Source organism: Varroa jacobsoni, unplaced genomic scaffold, assembly GCF_002532875.2.
Source record: "Varroa jacobsoni isolate VJ856 unplaced genomic scaffold, vjacob_1.0 scaffold_201, whole genome shotgun sequence".
Taxonomy (NCBI): Eukaryota; Metazoa; Arthropoda; class Arachnida; order Mesostigmata; family Varroidae; genus Varroa; species Varroa jacobsoni.
This window is the reverse complement of record NW_019213103.1, coordinates 64,629-84,651: the sequence shown is the minus strand read 5'-3', so window position 1 is coordinate 84,651 and position 20,023 is coordinate 64,629.

The following is a 20,023-nucleotide window of genomic DNA, read 5'->3' as shown; positions in this document are numbered from 1 at the left end:
AGCCACTCTTGTCAAAGGAGCAGTTGCTAGTGATAGATTCAGGTTAACAACGTTATTGTTCCAGCACTTAAATCGGCCTAAAAGGGTTTGAGACATGCTTAACTGACAAGCCAGTATGTCGCCTGTCGAGACAATGAAAATGACGAGACCTAACCGTGATGCCGAGGACCTTTTCTTACAAAGGGGCTCTGGTTGTATAGAGAAAAAGCGCGCCAACGATCATAATATTCCACCGCTTACATAGAACCGTACTTTGAAAAATCAGCAAGCGTTCTAAAGATGTAATTGTTTTGGTAACACCTAGATAAAAATGAACGTTTAAAAAATGATGTTTCAAAGAATACATATATAAAAAAAAACATAATTCTCATATACCCCACTTTCGAAGGAGATTATTTCTCAACTTAACGTGAAAATGGCACTACAAAAACTACGTATAGAAAACACATTTCTTTTTTACTTTCCTCAGCCTGCATCACACAACTCTCTATTGTGCGGGCCACCAAACCCGATTCGCGTAAATGATATGTTTAGTATGGAGCAAATAAAAGCTAACAGTTGAATAAAGCTTAGCCTCCGGCAAAAAAAATTCTAGCACGCTTGAGTTTGCCTTACCATACGTCTATTTCATTCCTAGCGGTAAATTCAGTCTCAGTCTTAGCTTTCCTTCCGTTTATATTTAATGCAGAGTTTACACATCAGTCATTCTCTGCTGGAAGCAGCATACTATCAGCAGTGAGCATCGACACAAAAATAAGGCTCTAAGGTTTCTGGAATGTTTATATTACGTCACTCGCGACTGAAAAATGCGTGAGAAGGACTGGACGGTCAACAGACCCAATCACATCGATTAAACGAAGCTATCCAACAAAAAAGACAAGACGAGACAAAACTCTCCTTCTCCACGGTAGATTTACGCCATACGTGGAAAAAGTCGCTAAAGCCGTTTTGCGAGACCTTGACTGAAAGAAGATCCTTTCGTATCAAATTATATTTTGTAAACGTCGCCCTGGTATATTACGTCTTATTTGTTGTGGGCGCGTATCTTTTTAAATACACTTTGGAGCAACTATCTCCGCATGAACAGGGCCTAAATTGCTGCCTCTCTGCTTGCCAAAGTGATAATCTTTGCTGATTACTGTCCTAGTCGCTAATTGGTGTTTCGTTCCTTTGTGCCAATGACCTATCCTTGTTAGTCTCATATAAGTATTTCGTAAAAAAATACAAAGGTAATTACGTTTAATAATAATGATATATATTTACTCGATCCAACAAAAATTAATTAGCTATGGAGAAATGCTAGAAATTTGGTGCCAAGGCGACGGCACGAAGGAAAACTCCCGTACTTTAAAGTGCATTGACTATTCGAGAGCAGGTGCCAAAGCTTGGCAGGACAAGTTCCTTAACACCGGAGTTAGATATTTCTGGTGAAAAGGAACAAATGAATTAATTGAGAGAGAAAGATTACAGTGGTGAATCACAACGAATGTATTATTTTGTTACCAAAAATTAGAGTGAATCGGTTAGTTTTTCTATGAGGTGAAAAACACCGCTTTTACTTAACTTTCAGTTTAATATATTTAAGCAATCGAAGTAACTTAACAAGAGATTTAGAGGCCAAACGTATTAGTCTCTTCATTTATAGGGAGAAAATACGAACGCAACATTCTAATACACTGCAAACATATATAAAAAACATCTTAATCGAACATCTTTGCTGCAAAATATTAAGCAAAAGGACAACAGGGATTCAAATTTTTTTTTGCAAATAATAGTCATTCGACTCCCTGGCAGTTTTAGTCATAAACACAACACGAAATACTACAATGAGTTTCCTGTTTCATTTATTTTAGACAATAGACTTATAGTTCAATAAACTTACCTTAATCAATGAACTTACCTCCTGCGCGATTGAAAGTATGATAATCGTATGCAGTGGTCAACTTTTGTTTATGTTTATGTTTATGTTAGGATCTCATAATCCTAGACTAGGAAATTACTGATCGCATATGAAACATTTGTTGTCGTTTCGCGAAGTAGAATGCATGAGGTATTTCAGAATTAAAACTTTTTTTGACGACACTCTGTTCACAATGACGGAAGCTATACATTGTGCTAGATAGGAAAGAGAAATTATTGTGGCATCTTTTCTAAATAATAAAGGTAGAAGAAAACAGCACAAAGAAGATCGTCGTGTGAATAGGATGAATGGATACAGATTTTAGAGAGACATATCAAAAAAGCTGGATTATTTCAAGGGTAGGGGCAACAATGCCACCACATCGGTTTTTAACAAGTTTTGTTGCGAAATAGATAGCAGTGAACTCAATCGTTCTTGTTTTGCTTAACGTGGCAAAGGACAAACTAACGAAAAAACTGAGAATCAATAGAGGGAGTAACTGCGAAACAGGATCAAATGAGCGTAGCTTGGAATTTTCTATAGAACTCAAATGTTTTTATGGTAAGAGTAAGCTAGTGCTGTACTCTAATTTACCCAATCGTGTGGTGTATTTGAGGGTTGTGGAGTAGGTGGCTTAACGCAACCACTACGATGGTCAAGCATGAACGATAGCATACATTAAATGCAGATCAAAAATTGAAAAAAACTATGTCATACATCGTAATAGGATGAAAACATTTTGGAGCTAGAAAGTTGGCTTTGACAAAGCTCTTAATGTTAACGATAAAAGTTCTAGTCTAGAATCAATACTAAAGAGAAAAGATCTGCCGAGCGGGCGCACACTCACAGAGACAATGTATTGCGATTTATTAGATAACAAACGCTTATTTTAGTAATATTCGGAATGCGGATGATCAAATGCCATCTGCGCACGTAATCAACAAATATGATGTATACAATTTTCTAAAAGGTACTTGGTTGACTAACGGTAATGAAAATGTTCATTTATAATATTTATTTTTTATTTATAGTAGAAAATAACCTTCTCTGTTCACACAAGTTGTACATATATTTTTCAATCTAACCAAATTATATTTTGCTTTGAATATGACACATATTTGGCATTTCTTACATATACTGAACTGAATCGGGAAAAAAGACGACTAAGAGCTCCTTATAAGTTGCTAATACGTTTCAGTGCATATTCGAGTAAAAAAAGAATTTGTGCCTGAGCGCGACGAATATAACCGATTAAATGACGTTAGCTTTCTGGTTGAGAACGAGACGCGTTCTTTTCCCGTATTATTGAGCTCTGTAATCATCTGAGATCCCATTGAATATGAAGTGCAACGATGGCACTCACTGACAGCCCTGCGACCTGAGAATGGCGATAGAAGATCATAAAGAGCCTTTTAACTGTTATATCCGTACCGAGTTATTCAGGCGGCCTATGCTAAGATTCTGTTCTTTTCAGTTATTTCTCGTCATTTTAAACACATCATATTGCAACATCGATCTTGTTTCACAAACATTCATAATTGTATACGTAAGGACAAATATTTAGAAGTTCCCCGAATATTCCGTAGAATGCGAATAATCAATAATAATAAGTTAGTAATGTCATCAGTTATTAGTCTTTGAGCACGGTTACTGAAATGCTCAGGTCCATCAAAACAATCCAAATATATGACGAAAAACATCGCTTAATACTGGTCCCTCAAATCAAAAATAAATCATTTTTTACTCTTAGAAACCTTGCTCTTAGATCGCTCTTCAATTTCTACATTGACTATATGCATCAACTATGCACAAAAATTGTCAGAAATCTCGGAGTTACTCGCCGAGCAGCAAGAAACTCCGCGTATCCTGCGCTATTTCTACCATGCAAATAAGAGCACTACTAAAAGCAGACAGCTAAAATGTGCGCAGTTAACTCAAGTGATTTCTGATAGGTCGTTAGAACGTAGACGCCCTTGATCTGTCATTAACAAAATGTTTGGTGTGTTACCTTTTTCAGATAAGTTTTTAGTTATTAACTTATACTGTTTCGGGACCTTTCAACTCTGAACCTGCATCAATCGCCGCCCTAAAAGGAAACACCTGTGTGCATGTCCCGCTTCCTTTTCCATTTTTCCTTTTTTCATATATTTATATTTTTGCTTAATGCAAATATTTAGACGAACTGAATTTCTGCTACCGTGTGCGATACACACGTTAGAGAAGAAAAATGCGTACGCGATCTGACAGCTGACGTTTTCGCCCACGCAATGTCGGAGACAAACTGAAACAAAACTAGAATTTGCGCTAGGTCTCGGGACTGTTGTTTCGGCTCTCTCTTTACCCACGCGCTTTAGGTAGAAGCGTCAGGTGCATCCATTGTACTTCGCTGCGCAAGATCTGTTTGCATATCATTCTCTCAGTAAAGTTTTCGCTGAGTCGCGAATCCTGGGGGCCCTTCATAAAGTAGGGAGCTAGATCTCCGTAGATTAGCGGCTGGAGGTGCTTCAACTTCACAAGGTATGCTGCACATCGTTGTTGCCTAGATTGCAGTGTCCAATAGAAGCTCTGCTCGTGCGAAATTTGTACCTTTGAAAGAAACCGTGTCCGACAATTAAAATTAGCCGGAATAGTACATGAGGAAGCCATGGCATTGCATGGAACCACAGTGCCACATTTGGGATAAATGGTTTGACTGTGTGAAAATCAATTTATGAGATGAGCCGTTCGGTATCTGATATTCGACTTTTTTTTTCAGGAAAGGGTGCCATTCGCAGCGTGCACTATAGTTCAGCGACCCAAAAATAACAAGGTATTTGCCTCCCGAGTACCTGGAGGGCCACTGTGACAGCAATTCGATTCGCTCAAAAGATTCTAATGGCTATAAGACCTTATGTTTTGTTAGTAGGAACTCACGTTGACGTTCATTTCAAAAAAGGGGCCGCAGTTAGCATAACACTGTCGATGACCAGCAATCCAGATTCGCGATTTGTAGGTGCCTCTGGTTAGGGACAGCAGTCGTCATAACTTTGCATACGGCTTTGAAACTTTCTCGTAGGCGAATTGTATATAATGAATGTTAAGGTGCCCATCAAACCGCAATTGCATTCATTTGCATAGTTGCTAACGGACATCGTGACAAAGGACTTCAATCTTTGGTAAAGCGAGCCCAAGTCCATGTGGTTGTACTCACCGTAATATGTCTGTAACAATATCATTGACCCCTGCTTGTAGTTGCTTTAACTTTCGGGCTATAACTGTGATTGATAATTAAACGCAGTTGATTAAACTGATGGGGGGGGGGGTAAAAAAGCCTTAAATGCTAAAAGAGCAGTTAAACAGAACTGCATTACTAGTCAGCGCGACAGTTCGGTGCTTATATGGCCTGCTTATATTATTTTCAAAATGTTTCATGTTTTACTTTTTCACCTTACAAAGACTTGCTTTTTCTATTACTAAATTCCTTTCAAACATTTGAATCGCACGGTCCGCGCTAATAGACCATCTTTATTACCTAAGAAACTTAAGGAGCTAACATAAAGTTATCTTTACGGACTTTTAACAAATGAGAAAACTATACGGTTCATTATCGATATAACCACGATTATTTCATGTTGCCATTAAGCTATGATATTTTTAAATAGACCGGAAGCAGCTCTCGTGATGCATGATGTCGAGTATTAGCATAACGTTTGGCTAGCCTAAAAGAAATTCATCCGCATAACAATTAAGTTTTAGCAAGACTGGGTTCTTTCAAGTCAGAAAATATGGTGTCCATGATCCTTAAATATTAGTCTCAGAATATTGTAAAACAAATACAATCTTGAAGAAATGGGAAAAAGAGTAGCTTGGGATTTCGGCTCGGTATATTGACGCTAATTTGTGACACTTATTAGTTTTCTTACTAATTGAGATATTTGTGAATATATTAGAACTTTCTCATTTGTCAAGTAATAACGAAGGTATACTCAAAACACACTAACTCAATCGGTCCGATATAAAAGTTTGCGAAATATCACCTTCATTGTGCCATTAGCGTACTCAGCACCCTCAGATCCACTGAATGATGTTTTCCTTCTATAGCCCAAAAGGCCAGTAAAATTTTATTACAATGCGCAAACAGTCATCAGAGCAGCTGATGTCCTTGACAATCTTGTTGCCACCTTCATGTATTGAGCGGGGGCCTTCTCTGACTCTTTTAAACAATACTTTCTAACCATGTGTAAGGCGAAATTAAACATTTTTGCGGGGAAATAGTTCGCTTTGCGCAAACAATAGCGCCACCTTTCTAATTCGCAACGTCCTGAGTTGAAGACAATGAATCCGGGCCAATATTTCTTTGCTTTTCTATTAGATCTTCGCGGAGATTTTTATCGTGTTAGTCAGAGCTGTTGGTCATTGTATTGGTTGTTTGTGCTGTAAATAATTTTATATATTTATTATGCGATTATGTCTAGATAAATGAATGAGCATGACACGGTTTTATAAATGCTTCATGCTTACAATTTCTCTGATGTTAGATGTAAACTAACGTATCATAAGCTAACGGATGGGAATCTTTGGTTATTTACCGTCTAGGAAATTAAATGTGCATGGGCTCAAAGCAGTCATTTGAGGCATTGTTTTTTTACTTTACTATTTAAATTGTAGGTATCATGGCACCTTCATACGCATAGGTTCTACAGGTTCTCATGAGTTGGTTAATAAGGTAAATGAAGTCTCGTGATACCCATTTTCTCAGAATTGAGTTGGACACTGATGCTCATATTTACAACTTAAACCAAAGCTTGGTGCGGCAGCAGTGAATATTTGAATCGTTAGAAAGAGTTTGCTATCTTCCAGATGGCGTATAATATCGTACATTTCAATTATTATCAAATCGTGTCAATTGAGTTACCATTATGCTTATTCTACTAAAAAGAGCACAACATTGCGTATTCCTTAATACTTAATAAACTTTTACTTTTCCAGTTATACTTCAACTGAATTTTGCTCTATCTATTGTTTGCACCTAAATCGTGACATCGTTGAATTAAAGAACAGTATAAAAGATTGTGCCTCGTGACCACTTTTTTGGACTGCTGCTGTCCAAAATCCATCTTGCTCTATTCGATTCCGGCTTATATCTGAACAGTGAATAATTTGATGCGTAACATTACCTTTTAGATATAAGTTGTAACGATCTACAGCACTTTTTCTAAAAACCAAGTAAATACTACAACGAAATTAATGTGTCGCTCGATTGAGCATTTACGCAAATTTAGTTAAATATTACTTATAATGTAGTGTATAGACTAAATCGACAGCGATGATACGTACTTACTAGTATCGGCCTGCATAGCCGATGGGCAACATATACTATATCGAAACTATATATATGTATATAGTTCCTGAGCATAATGGTAGCTTGTATTCAATTGTAGCTTATACTCTGGCCAAACTAACAGAGTAAACATTTTGGTCTGCTTTAACGGAATGCTACCAATATCAATATATGTATTGTCAGTCAATATTCTTATTGTTGTAGTGTATAATAACAATAATTATCGTTATTATTTTTATTTATCAAATGGAGATGGAAGCGGCAAGTAGGCAAACAGAGCCTTGCGCTGTGTGTTCATTCAGTTCGATGTGTAGGAAAAGGACCTGGGCCGATAATGATGTGATATGCTGTGACTGTGGGATGAAGCCCGCATAGTGTGGTGCCCAAAGTAGAGGGGAAACTATATTTAGAAATTCTCTCTGCAGTCACGGTACAGATTTCTTCGCCATAAGGTTCGTTTTCTACACTGGAAGAAGGGACTATCTTCTTGAGAAGGCAGTCCCAGCTAAACTCTTCATTTTCCTATTATAACTGTTTCTCTCATGCCTGAGCTAAGCATGACGCAATACAATGCGAAAAGGCTGTATACGGTTGAATCGGTAAATAAAAACAACAAAGGGATGTTTTTACTGACATGTTCCTGCGCACGGCCACTGGATTGACTTTAACTGCAACAGCCACATTAAACCACAAGAAGAAGCGAGAGATGTCAGGCGGGTGCCAGTTAATGCTCAACTGTAGCTCCGTGATTACTTCATGACGAAAGCGAGGAATAGAGCAACTCAACTTTAAAGCGGTTAAACGAACATATGAATGCAAACACGTCAATTTTAGCGGTCTCCGGCAGCCGAATCAGCCAGGATTTTGCTCATCGACAGTTTTCCGTCTAAGACACCAAAATTTCAGTTTTCAAGCGGCACTCTAGGCTAGGTAGGCGTTGAAATAGGTTTTTTCCAGCAGTTGGTACAATGACTGAGCACACCGCTGACCCGCTGGGGACGCGGAAGACACGAGCAGCTCTGCAACGCAGAAGGAGAAGAGAAAACACTAGGCCGCTTCGAATACGTTGTTTCGTCCGCTCTATACAACGCAACGGCATCAGGCGCTGCTATCGACCGACAAGACAGCTGTCCACCAGAGTGAATTGCGGCATCAGGCAGTACTACCTTTCCGCCCGCAATAATAATACAACTAGCACTAACAAGAGCTATACTACAAATAGCAAGAGCTGCTGTAGATCTATAGGGATTACTGCGGTGCCTGTTTCAAGGAAATGAGAGGCTGCTGAGGCTCATGTTTCACGATCATTTCTTGTTTTTAGTTTTGTTTCAATTCTTACTCGTATTTTACACATTGCTTGAGCAAGGTGTATTACTATGATTGTCGGTTGTTACTATTGTTGCATTTTTAATATAATCTGCCCTTCATAACTCATAGCATAAACTTCAGCATAGATCGCTGAGCCGAAGGTGTCGTGAGTAACATAGGACGTGGATGTCACTTTTGTCGTCGTAGCGATCTAACTATTGTGCCGTATAATTGCTCACAACAACAAAAGACACGCCAATGTAGAATGGAGCGAAAGATCTAAATGACAATATCACGTTAACCCGATAGTTGTTTGGCTACTTAGAAAGTAAACGCGAACCTGCAGACTGTCCGCTCAATCCGGCCTCACTAAGATTCGGTCATGTAATACCTTGTGGTTTTCTAGCCAAGGTGAGTAAGCAGACCGCTAACACTGGCAACAATAAACCATGAACGACTGCGGTACTCAACCGCGACACTACAGAGTCTCAGGTTACTTAATGTAACTATGGAAACTTATATACAGCTGTTGCGGCTACGCTCATCATGTCGTTACACCGTTCTTTATTGTCAGTACCTTAAATTTTGTTGCCATCAGCGTCACTGTGAAAGTCGAAAATATATTGCGCGTTAAATTGTCCAGGCAATATGGCTGAAGTTTCGACGCTTACTTGCTAGACTACTTATCAAAGCACTGATTGACTTCGTTTTGCTAGACATACAATGTGTAATACACAAAGAAAGCTTCTGATATCATGTGTGGAGGTTCTAGAGGGAAATCCAAAAGTCTTGGACTAATTCAGAGATCTAACATCATTACAGGTAATTCGTTTTGCCGTTTCCCACTTCTAATATAATGTTTAACATTAGCGCCCTCTAAAGTAGTATGGAAGATATTAGATATCAAACACTTAGTAACACTTCGAAGATCTTGATCAAAATGGTAGGTAGTATAGAAAAGTATTATTTTTATCCATAGATCCTTTGGAGAATTGCGTTTTTCATGAAGATCCTCGAAGTAATTTTTTGCACGGTAAAGACAGAGTGCACCGTCGAATTTTTTAAATTGATACCTTTTGATCATTCATATGCTCATACTTATGATATGTGCGACATCTGTGGCTTTTATAAAGTCTTTTTTTGTGTTGAACCTATATTGAAATTGAACCTATATTGAACCTAGATTGAAAGTTTTTATGTTGAACCTATATTTAAAGTTTTACATCCTATACTGCATGAAAAAATGGGTTTTCAGCGCAGGGCAAAGTGTACCTAGGCCCGGTTTCTATTCGAAAGTTTATTGATGTCGTACTTGGTTACACCCTATTGAATTTGTGTTTTTCCTGCTGCTTTCGTATTGGCTAACCTGACATTGTAGCGATTGCCACTATGATTGGCTTCTGCCGTTAAATCACTTAACCGTGTCCCTGCCATCACTTCTTGTTCCAGGCATTACTGGAATCATACGAGTTCATGGAGCTTGTTAAGTTGCGTCCGCAGATTTAGCAGTTCATTAACGAGACAGCAGTCCTCTTTATCTTTATAAGTTGTTCGAACCTGGTCACTAATAAACAAATTTCAAAGGAAGCCAGTTTGGAGCCAATAGAATTTGTCTTGGGATAGACATTGAAAACTGCAATTGTATCGGAAATTGTGTCGACTTTGTTGGTAGCATGATCATCATACCTAAATGCTAATATAATAACTATATGAGCTTTTAAAGAGTTAATTATTAATTCAGATGAGAAATTTATATGAATACAATATGCAAGTGAATACGTAATTGTAAAAATATTGATATATTGTCAATATGCCCACTCTACTGCGGAGAAAGAGTAAGTTTATCGTGTAATGAAATAGTCATACTGAGCACAACAGCGTAGCGGTACTTATTTTCCACTTACGTTACTTTAAAAAAATACACATAATTCATCACATTCATGGTGCACCTATTAAAATCACGTTATCTTTTTCCGTACTTGGAAGGCGCCCGAAAAACCAGACCACGTATGTTTCCAAGTGATATCAAAACGGGAAAAGGTGATGCAGATGGGAAAGGTCCAATCCAGCGCCTTTCCTCACTCATAAACGGCTACTGAACCCTTCGGGAATGGCCCCGTGTTTTATTGGCTGCCTGATAATATTCTAAGAGTGAGGCTGGTTTTTGTGGCCTTTGTACAGTGACAGAAAGGTGATTGTGCTGTCACAAATATAAACACGTTTTTAAGAGCGGAAGTTCAAGACGCCGGCAAACAAGAGATACTGGGATTTTTTCCGGGAACTTTCTAGGTACCATGCCATCGGATAGACCTAAAAAGTAGAACCCAAGGGGTAAAAAAGAAACGATAATCTGATATCGGACCCTGGAACCACACCGATTCTCCAATAGGGAAAACCACAGTCATCGCTAGGGTTGAACGTCAGATGCTTATTCAAAATTACTACGATACATGTGGCGGTTTTGATTCCTTATTCCCTAATGACAATGTCGAAAAGCTCAAAATAGAGGCAACAGGCGAAGCTGCTTTAAAATCGCTTTAGTATACAAGCTGAATTGAAAATAGATATAAAGGCGGGAATGGTGGACTGTAAGGGTCTCGCTCGAATGTCCGAAGTTATAGGGGTTAAAATCTTAGCACAGGAGGCTATTAGAGTTGCCGCCCGCCAAGTAAGCAAAGGTGCTCAACTGCTGTACTGCATAAGTTATCCGAAGGTGGATAACTCGGTATTCGGCTGTCGTAGAGGATTTAATTTGGCAGTTGCCAAGAAGCATTTAACTGCTTTGAGAATTCAATAAAACAACGAGAGTTTCCATAAGCTTACTGTTATAACTAAACGAAAGCGGGTCTGTCAATGACAGCAAATATGTAACTACTTGTAAAAAAGCTGCCGTTAGAAGCACCAAATAAAGTAATGGCTCCGTTTGGATTACTGTATAAAAGTGTATAGTTATCTCAGCGGTAGGTTCCGATGAGCCCTTGATGATCTAGGTGAACCTTATAGCTGCCCAAGTAGACACTCTTCGCCCCAAAAAAACGCTTTTTCATGAAAGGTTAAAAAACTTCTAGTAGGAACAGGAAGCTCACATAAGTTAAAGATTTGTACGAAACCACTTATTAGGGGATGATGCCTCAGAGGTGAACTATAAAACTTCAGTCGACACAGTAATTTAGGTACTTGAGGTTAAATAAACAGTGAATCAAGACAAAATGCCGATGTAGGTTTCTTATTGAAATCTCAGAAAGCTGAATAATGAAGTGTTGAAACTAGAAAGCGCTTTCATGTATGAAACCATGTCATAATACCGGCGCTGCAAAGACATTTGTACATTCCAAATTCAGGTTAACAACATACACTTGAATTTGGGATGGATTTTTGTAAATTTTCACTTCCCATCACCTTCTTAGGTTTCAGTGGAGTGCTGGAACTGAGGGAAGAGTGGAGTTGCCACCAGAAAATAGGCAAATCTGCTGCAGGCTGCTCCATGGAAAGAGGTTTTCGTCCAGTTGAACGAAATTCGTCACGGTGAGACCTTTACAATTTAAGTCTAAATCGTATGTAGAAATCGGTAAAATATTTAAATCAAAAAGCCCCTGTGCAATTGAAAGGAAAAATCGCTAAGAGCCACACAGTAAAGATAAAGCTATCAAGCCTTCTTGTATCTCTTTGAAGTATGCTGAAAAAAGCGTGGCCTTTATACGGGATCAACTGTCCATTATAGGTGAACCTACCGACATATATCCGCAGTCAACATGGAATGTCTGGCGCATCGCAACTCTGTTAACTCCTCTGAATTTCACTGCCTCAGTTTTGGCAGAGTTCATAGTCAGGCTAAGGCCTGCTCCACCAGGAACTAACCATTTTTGTATGTAATTAATGCGTTTGCATAGAGGAGAATCTTCTCCAAGTTTCTAGACTCGCATAGGTTAACTGCTAGATCTTTATGAGTGCTAGATCTTTAAACAAAACAGGGAATAGGAAATAGGGCTTGGGTTATCATTCTGGGTCACCCCTATACAAATGACCAACATCGACAGAGACACAGGCGGGCCACTTCTGATTTGTTTGATGTCAGCGGGTAGAATTCTAAATGCCGTGAAAGATGGGTAATCTTTCCTGAATCGATGTTGCTCCTCGGGTATCTCACTCACGGTCTCCAGGAACGTATACCTTTTTACCATAATATACAAGAAAAGTTTGTGGAGAGACAGTGTTTTTCAAAGTCTTTAAAGTTTACGACGAGCGTTGCATGCCGCCATTGAAGGGGAAGCAGTCCAGAACGAACGCGTTCCTTGAACAGAGCGGCCTAGCAGGGTATCAGCTCTAAAGCCACTTTGAAGTCATTCCTAATCTTATTCGGTCCGTCTTTTTTGTCTGTCCATTTATTTAAACGTATCGCGACATTTTGAGGCATAGAAACGTCGCTAGGATAAAATATTTCGACGAAGTTGTCGATGAGCACTGATGAGCTGATAGAACTCGACATTATAGAGCCATTACCAAGTCATCTGTGACACTGGTGCTCGATTGTTCGTGCGAGAGCAACTTCTTGCTAATTTAAATATTCTTTACGCTAAAGGGAATAGCCTAAAAACATCCTGGGCCTGTCGTGCGAAGCGACAATGGTTGTATTATATGGCCGATGTCTCTCGGGGCGGGCTGAACAAATCGAAGATTGCACGACGTCGCCAAACCGATGCTCGATGACATCGTGCTATCTCCTGCTAGACCTCTACGTTAATCAAGTCTGGCACTAATAGGTCCTCATAAGACCGCCCCGGAGTTTCAATTTACGCGGTAATGGTTTGCTTCTATTTGCCTTAAGAGTTCGAATCCGGTGGGAATATGCGCCTGGAGCTGTCCTCTTTCACAGCGAACGTGAATTTCTTCGACTCATTCAGTCTTATCCACTTTTGCGTTCGTTGCAGAGACTTCTATGACAAAGCTTCCTATTTGTCTGATATGCGTTGACATCGTGTTAGAATAAACTTTACACCACCATGATGTTTTACCAGCGTGTATCAAAGACCTCGAAGGTGCGGCTTTAAACGGACTGGTCTAAACGGGCATTGTATTTTCTGGCCACTATGATGGGAACCGCGGAAGAGGGATCACTTGCGACCTGTGTGTTATCGATAAGCTTCATCAAAAAAGTCAGTGTGCGTTAGCTCTTACTCGGTAAAATGTACGTCATCACCAGCCGTGTTCGCGGGTTGTAGAAGGCACTGACATTGTCTTTCACAAGGTGCGGGATGAGATCCCCGACTCTATGATTGTGAAGCGCTAGAACTTCCACGCTAAGCTACGATGGTTAGTACCCGTCTCCCTCTGAAAAGGCAGTGAACAGAAAAAAATTCCAATGAAATGAATTGACCGATTCCTTAGGCCGCTAATGCCATGATATGAACTGTACCTCAGACTTCCAGTGCGAGAAGCGCCAAGAGAGGATTTAAAGCACCCTCGCTGTTACACTGTACGATCTTGAGCGTTTTCCATTATTGTGCCCCTGTGCTCGACAGTGGCTCCGAGGTTAGGAGCTGCTTTTTCTAGACGTTTGTGTTGTTAGCATGATGAGGTCTTGATCTGAAAAGTGATAGCAGAAACTGAAACAATTCAACAGCACATGACGACACGTCGTAGGCTTGTTTCAGATAAGAAGAGTCTTTCTTGAAACTTTCGAGCGGCGACGTTTTTTCGCTGCATATCCTACGAAACTCACAGATACGTTTGGGCTGTTGCACCCAGACCAGCAGTACACATTGTCAAATCCCACCGTAGCGGGTTATTGACATTACAGATATGTTCCCGCGCTTTTACTGCATTCTTCCTTCAGAACATTTTTGATCCTCATTTTTAAACATAAGACGGTTCGTTTCGTGATATTATAGCACCGTTATAGCTGTATCAATCACACTTAACGATCAGAACATGGATGTTGTCACTTAGCAACTTATGTGTCTCGCAAGAATGGCAAAAAACGTCCTCACTATTATATATAACAAGCAACTCATCATGGAATTTTGAGTAAGTGTGGAAAGCTCCTTTAATTCTGCTTCAAAATCATTTTCAAGGATCTAATCCAGTTCTATGTATCATATTCCGAGGATCCTGTGGCCTGCTTTTGTGCAAAATTGCAAATTTCAGCAATTTCTTTCGATTTTACTTAGCTATTTGCGCAGAGCAACAGAAGTTAACTAACAATGGTAAAGCGTTCTAGTGTTTTTTTACATATTTGTGTGACACAGCTTGTTTGTGGAACTTGTACCTTGATTCTTAATAACAATTCAGGCATTCGGGAGTTATCTTTGATTTTGAATAATTTCTATGACCACAGCGCTTTCCTCTTGCACAGTCAAAGCCTTTTAAAAAACCCATTCTTTCGCTGATTCTGTCATTTCAAATTTCTGAATGACTAACTAAATTGTAAATATGCTTAACCCACATACAGAATGATCCACGGTCTTCGTACAACTGCAATATGAACTTCCCGAGAGCGGTTACTGGATAGCCTGTGTATGTGTGCAATATATTTGCATGTATATCATAGTAATACATATATATATTACCGGGCTAGCTGAATAGTCCGAGTCGATAATCTGGTCGACGGACGAACATTTTAAAAATGATTTAGAGGCAATATGTTTGAATTTTTCATCTAGTTTACAAAAATATTATTGTTAGTTTAATTTTTTTCCGAGTGTCGCTTATCCAACAGAACTACTTTTATTTTAGTCAAGTATTTTTTGCTTTATCACTCAATAGAATAGAACTGAAATGAAATGGTGATTGAGCAGATGCACAAAACGTCATTAATAAGACACACTTTTACGGGCTTAACAGAAGCGTTTTCAATTTATTAGACTTGGAGTACTACTTTGAATGTTTAACCGTATGATATCCATATTTTCATGGAAAATTTACAGAATATGGCGTACATTTTCACAAGCAACTAGGGATACAAACTCGAGCTAAGTTATATAGCACTCTTAACGATATTTAGAAATTAGTACTTACATAATATATCACGATGCTTACGGACTGGAATACAGCAAAATTGCAGTGCACCTTTACTCAAAACGCGCCGAGATACTCATTTAACAGATGGTTAGCTGGCCTATAAAAAAACAATTCGGTGAAAATTGGGCTTCACATCTTTCAAGTATTATTTTGACTGATTTTGCCAAAATTCACTCCGATACTTAAAAATGTGACGTAAAAACTCTTGCGTATAACTTAAAGCTGTTCCTAGCTTATTCTAATCTTGCTTCAGTAAAGACTCTGAGGTACCAATGCGAATAAACTAACGCTCTGAGTTTGCGTTAAATATTGCTTCAGATGACTGGCACCCAGCTTGAGACAAAGTGTGTTTTTATCCAATCTCGAGGCTAGTCCACCTCGCAAGGGAAAGTTTTGGTCGCCTTTACCGCACAACCAATTCTGGAGAGGCAATGTACATCTTGATGAACAAATTCGAAATTGCAAAAGTGCACTCAATCAAATCAGGCAAGATATACCATTGAAACGATGTATTTGTACAGGTACTTTGAACCACATAAACACACACAAACAAAAAAGCAGGCTGGGTCATTTATGCGCTGTTACGAGAGCTTTACCTAGGACGCACGGATGCAGAAACAAAAAGAGAAGGTATATATATAAAAAATAAAATAAATAAAACAGATAGACAAAGCTAAGTGTAGAGCGAATCAAATACAAAGTAAAGAGCAAACCACAAAGAGAAAACCCTGCCATCGTAATTTAATAGTGACAGTTACAAGCAAAGTGGGATAGACAGAGCTTGCAGTTACTATTCAGAAGTTGGACAGAATCCGGCCAGCGAAGGGGGGTAATTATACTAGAAAGCGAAATATTAGATTATTGGGTAGAAAAGAAACCATAAAACAGAGTTTGTTATTTCAGGCATAAAAAGTGAGCAAGCTTATTAAATGCACGAGAAGTAAAAAAGTACCCGGGCAAAATAACCCGACATGACTCTTAAAAAATACATTCCTAGATGCACCAATCATATAACACCTCGCAAAATTCATCTTAACTGAAAAAAGGTATCCCAGCACGCTAAAAAAGGCTGCAGTAAATTTTGATGTACAGGGGACGGCAACCCTGAACATCTCATACAGTACAGAACCGTTCCACTTCTAAGCGTCATTAACAAAATAATCGAGCATTTGATAATGGAACAACTACCAGATCATCTAGAAACAAATAAAATTCTATAGGAGCGATGGTTCGGCTTCAAAAAAGGCCCGATATGCAGGGAGCAATACTTTTCCTACAATCACAAATTCATAAAACTTTAGAAAACAGTAAAATCTAAGTAATAGCTTCTTTAGGCATAAGGGGGATATCTAAACAGGACTGAAAAATATTCGAGGAACAGCAAGTCATAAAATTGTATCTCTACGAAAAAAAAATAGTCCTTTATATACACTTCTAAAATATGTTCTATCGATTGCGGCGTATCTCAGGGGGGGCACCGTAGAGTTGACAGCGTTAACGGTATCCATAGACAAGCTACTCATGGGTCAATACAAGAAAGGAAGCCGAATTGAATATGCCGACGATACTTGTATCGTGCTTAGATTTCAAACACAGGTAAACAGATATGCAACCGAAAGATCGTTTGTGCATTATATAAATCTGTGTTCTACACACGCGAGTTGCTTTTAAACGGAAATCTCAAACACGCGACTTTCGATTACCAAATAAACAATTTACGAGAGAGAAATAAAGAACTTCATGCTTTTAAGTCGAAAGTAAGCACAAAACTTGCTTTTTATAACCATTTCGAAAAGGTTTATCATAACACAACGTCTATATGCAAAATCCAGTTAAATACTTTGTTTCTGAATTTCTATTTTATTCAGTCTAACAACCCTTGGCTAATTACTAACTCCAATAAAATAATTAATAATATAACTGTACATTATAAACATATGCAGAAAAATAATTAAAAAAGAAATCATAGGAGCAGGAAAAATAACAATAATAATAATAATAATCTCGGCACTAAAAAAAATAATAATATATTAAGTTTAATATATAAATTAAGTGGTATTCGAACCATACGGAATCTCTCAAAACCACACTAGCCCGCAAAACTATCTAGGAGTTGCACAAGATGACAGATTAACCTCGCAGGAGCATGCGGTCGCGTTAAAATCGAAATTAAGGGCAGCAGTTGCATATCTAGTAAAAATGCGCAAATTGAGTTCTCTGGCAACCGTAGAAACTGTATACAGAACCATATTTGAATCATATTTGATATTGTTTACGTGCGTATAGCACCGCCTTCTTGAGCGCCCTAGGACAATAGAGGTGTCATAAGTTACCTATATCAGAAAAATTACGAAACGCACAGCAGCGCCACCGTGCAGTAGAACAGGAATACTGTTGTTTAGAAAGACATATTCGCAAATGTTAGTGATAAACGTCAACATTCGGCAAAACAATATGACAACCCAGCTGCTGGCATCGATGCGCCCTAATGCATCCAACTAAGAGTGACAGCTCACAAAATCAGACCTCCCGGATCCCGCTTAAAGAGACGTAAAGGCTTATACACTTACCAATATTTATAAAACAAGTTGCTTTCCAATGAGATAAGTGAACGATTTGAATAGATCATTGCAATCCGTAAAAATATCCGGAAATTCGTAACAGTGTTCCCTCCTATATAGTACAATAAATTACTGCTCGAACACGATACAATACGGCCCTAAAAAAATCAAACTACACATACACAACCATAATAGACACAAAAAAAGCCTCAGTACAGCACGTACAAATACTCCAAAAGACTGCAAAAAAAACACATTGTGTAGTTACGAACATTACTTAGTATCAACTCTCGTAATGCAAACATGAGATAAAGCCGTTAAGGACCGCGTAACGGAGAAAAGTTCGACAAGATAAGTTCAGTAAAGGTACTATTTTGTACTATATAGTATCATAATAAACAGTAAGCGCGCAAATATGTGGGGGCCTCCACAATTAGAGGTGCATGCCTTCCATAAGGCGAAGGCGTAGCGCATCATTATTAAAAGAAATACCATGGTATAGTTAAATATTTTTATAGGTTCTTGTTTCGGGTTTGTTTTTACCAAAGCCATTACCAGTGCCTTATTACGAAGATGAGGGTGCTAATACTAAGAATTGAACGAGGAACATTTTGTTACAAACTTTAGATCCAAACAACGCTTATTGAACAATGCAATTACGCAACAAATGAAGATGTTAAGATATGTGTTCATTTTCTAGAACGCATTCACGCACACTATGTAAGAGAATAATTTGCAACGAATCTATAAGAAACACAGCTTTTTTTTATAAATTAGTTATTAACCTATGTTCCAAAAAAATCAACGTAATTTAGATTTTCTATAAAAGCCATTTTTCCTGCCCAAAACGAACGAAGAAAGTATAATACTAAAAAATAATAAAAATAAAAGTCAGTTATTTCAAAAACTGTGAATCATCAAAGATATCTAATAGTTGGTTTATCATACTTAATGCATTGAGAACTCACAAGGTTCAGCCAATTAAACGCTAAAACGTGTACGATGCAATCCCAGCCAGTGAAGTCCATAAAGATTGCCAAGCATAAATAGGTGGATCTATATACTCGAGAAGGGCATGCTTCCGATACGTTGTTATGCAATTGGTAAGATGTCGTTATCGTTGGTCACTAAATAATTAAAGTTAGTAAACCTTATTAAAATGAAATCCCAGTAATCATGGGTAGAAAAAAGTTGGATTTACTGGATCCATGTCGAATATGTGGTACAGAAGTTGAATACGAACAGCTCTAGCCAAAAAAGTTGATTGTTAGTCATATGTTTTCCATATGAACGCTTGAGGCGACAATAATAAATAACCTAATGCATCGAGCCGCTTTAGTTTACAGAAATTTCGATGCACCTTTCAACCTATCAGAAGTTATTCAGCCTTTTCAAACCAGTTGGTTTGTAAGACATAGCCTGTTAATAAAGACCCCGTTTTCGCCTGAGCCTATGTTACAAGTTTCTGTTTACTGTGAAACGTGCAGTAGGTATGCTGCAGTAAAATTGTCGCCATTTGCCTCCCTGATGCTGTATCGCGGTTAGGAGAAGCGCTGCAAAATAGTTCAGACGTGTCAAACAGAACTACGTAGGATTCGTAGCCTCAACACACTAATTTAAAAAAAAATCTTTCTTAGGCTTCAGTGAGAAACCAAGCGTGCCGTAGGCTCTATTGATATTATGCTGCCTAGTTAGTGCAGCGGAAGCGCAAAATTAACAATCTACACAGGTGAGGCAAAGAGCCCGGAACAGAAGCCTATTTTCGAAAAGCAATATCTTTTAAATTCATCAAAGTGCTATTCTGTTTAGAGCAACAGCATTCCTTCACGATGCTCGCACATCTGTTGCCATGCAGATGTGCTTTACAAAACAACTACCCATGTTAAAGGCTCATTAAAGCCGACTGTCTCTATGTTA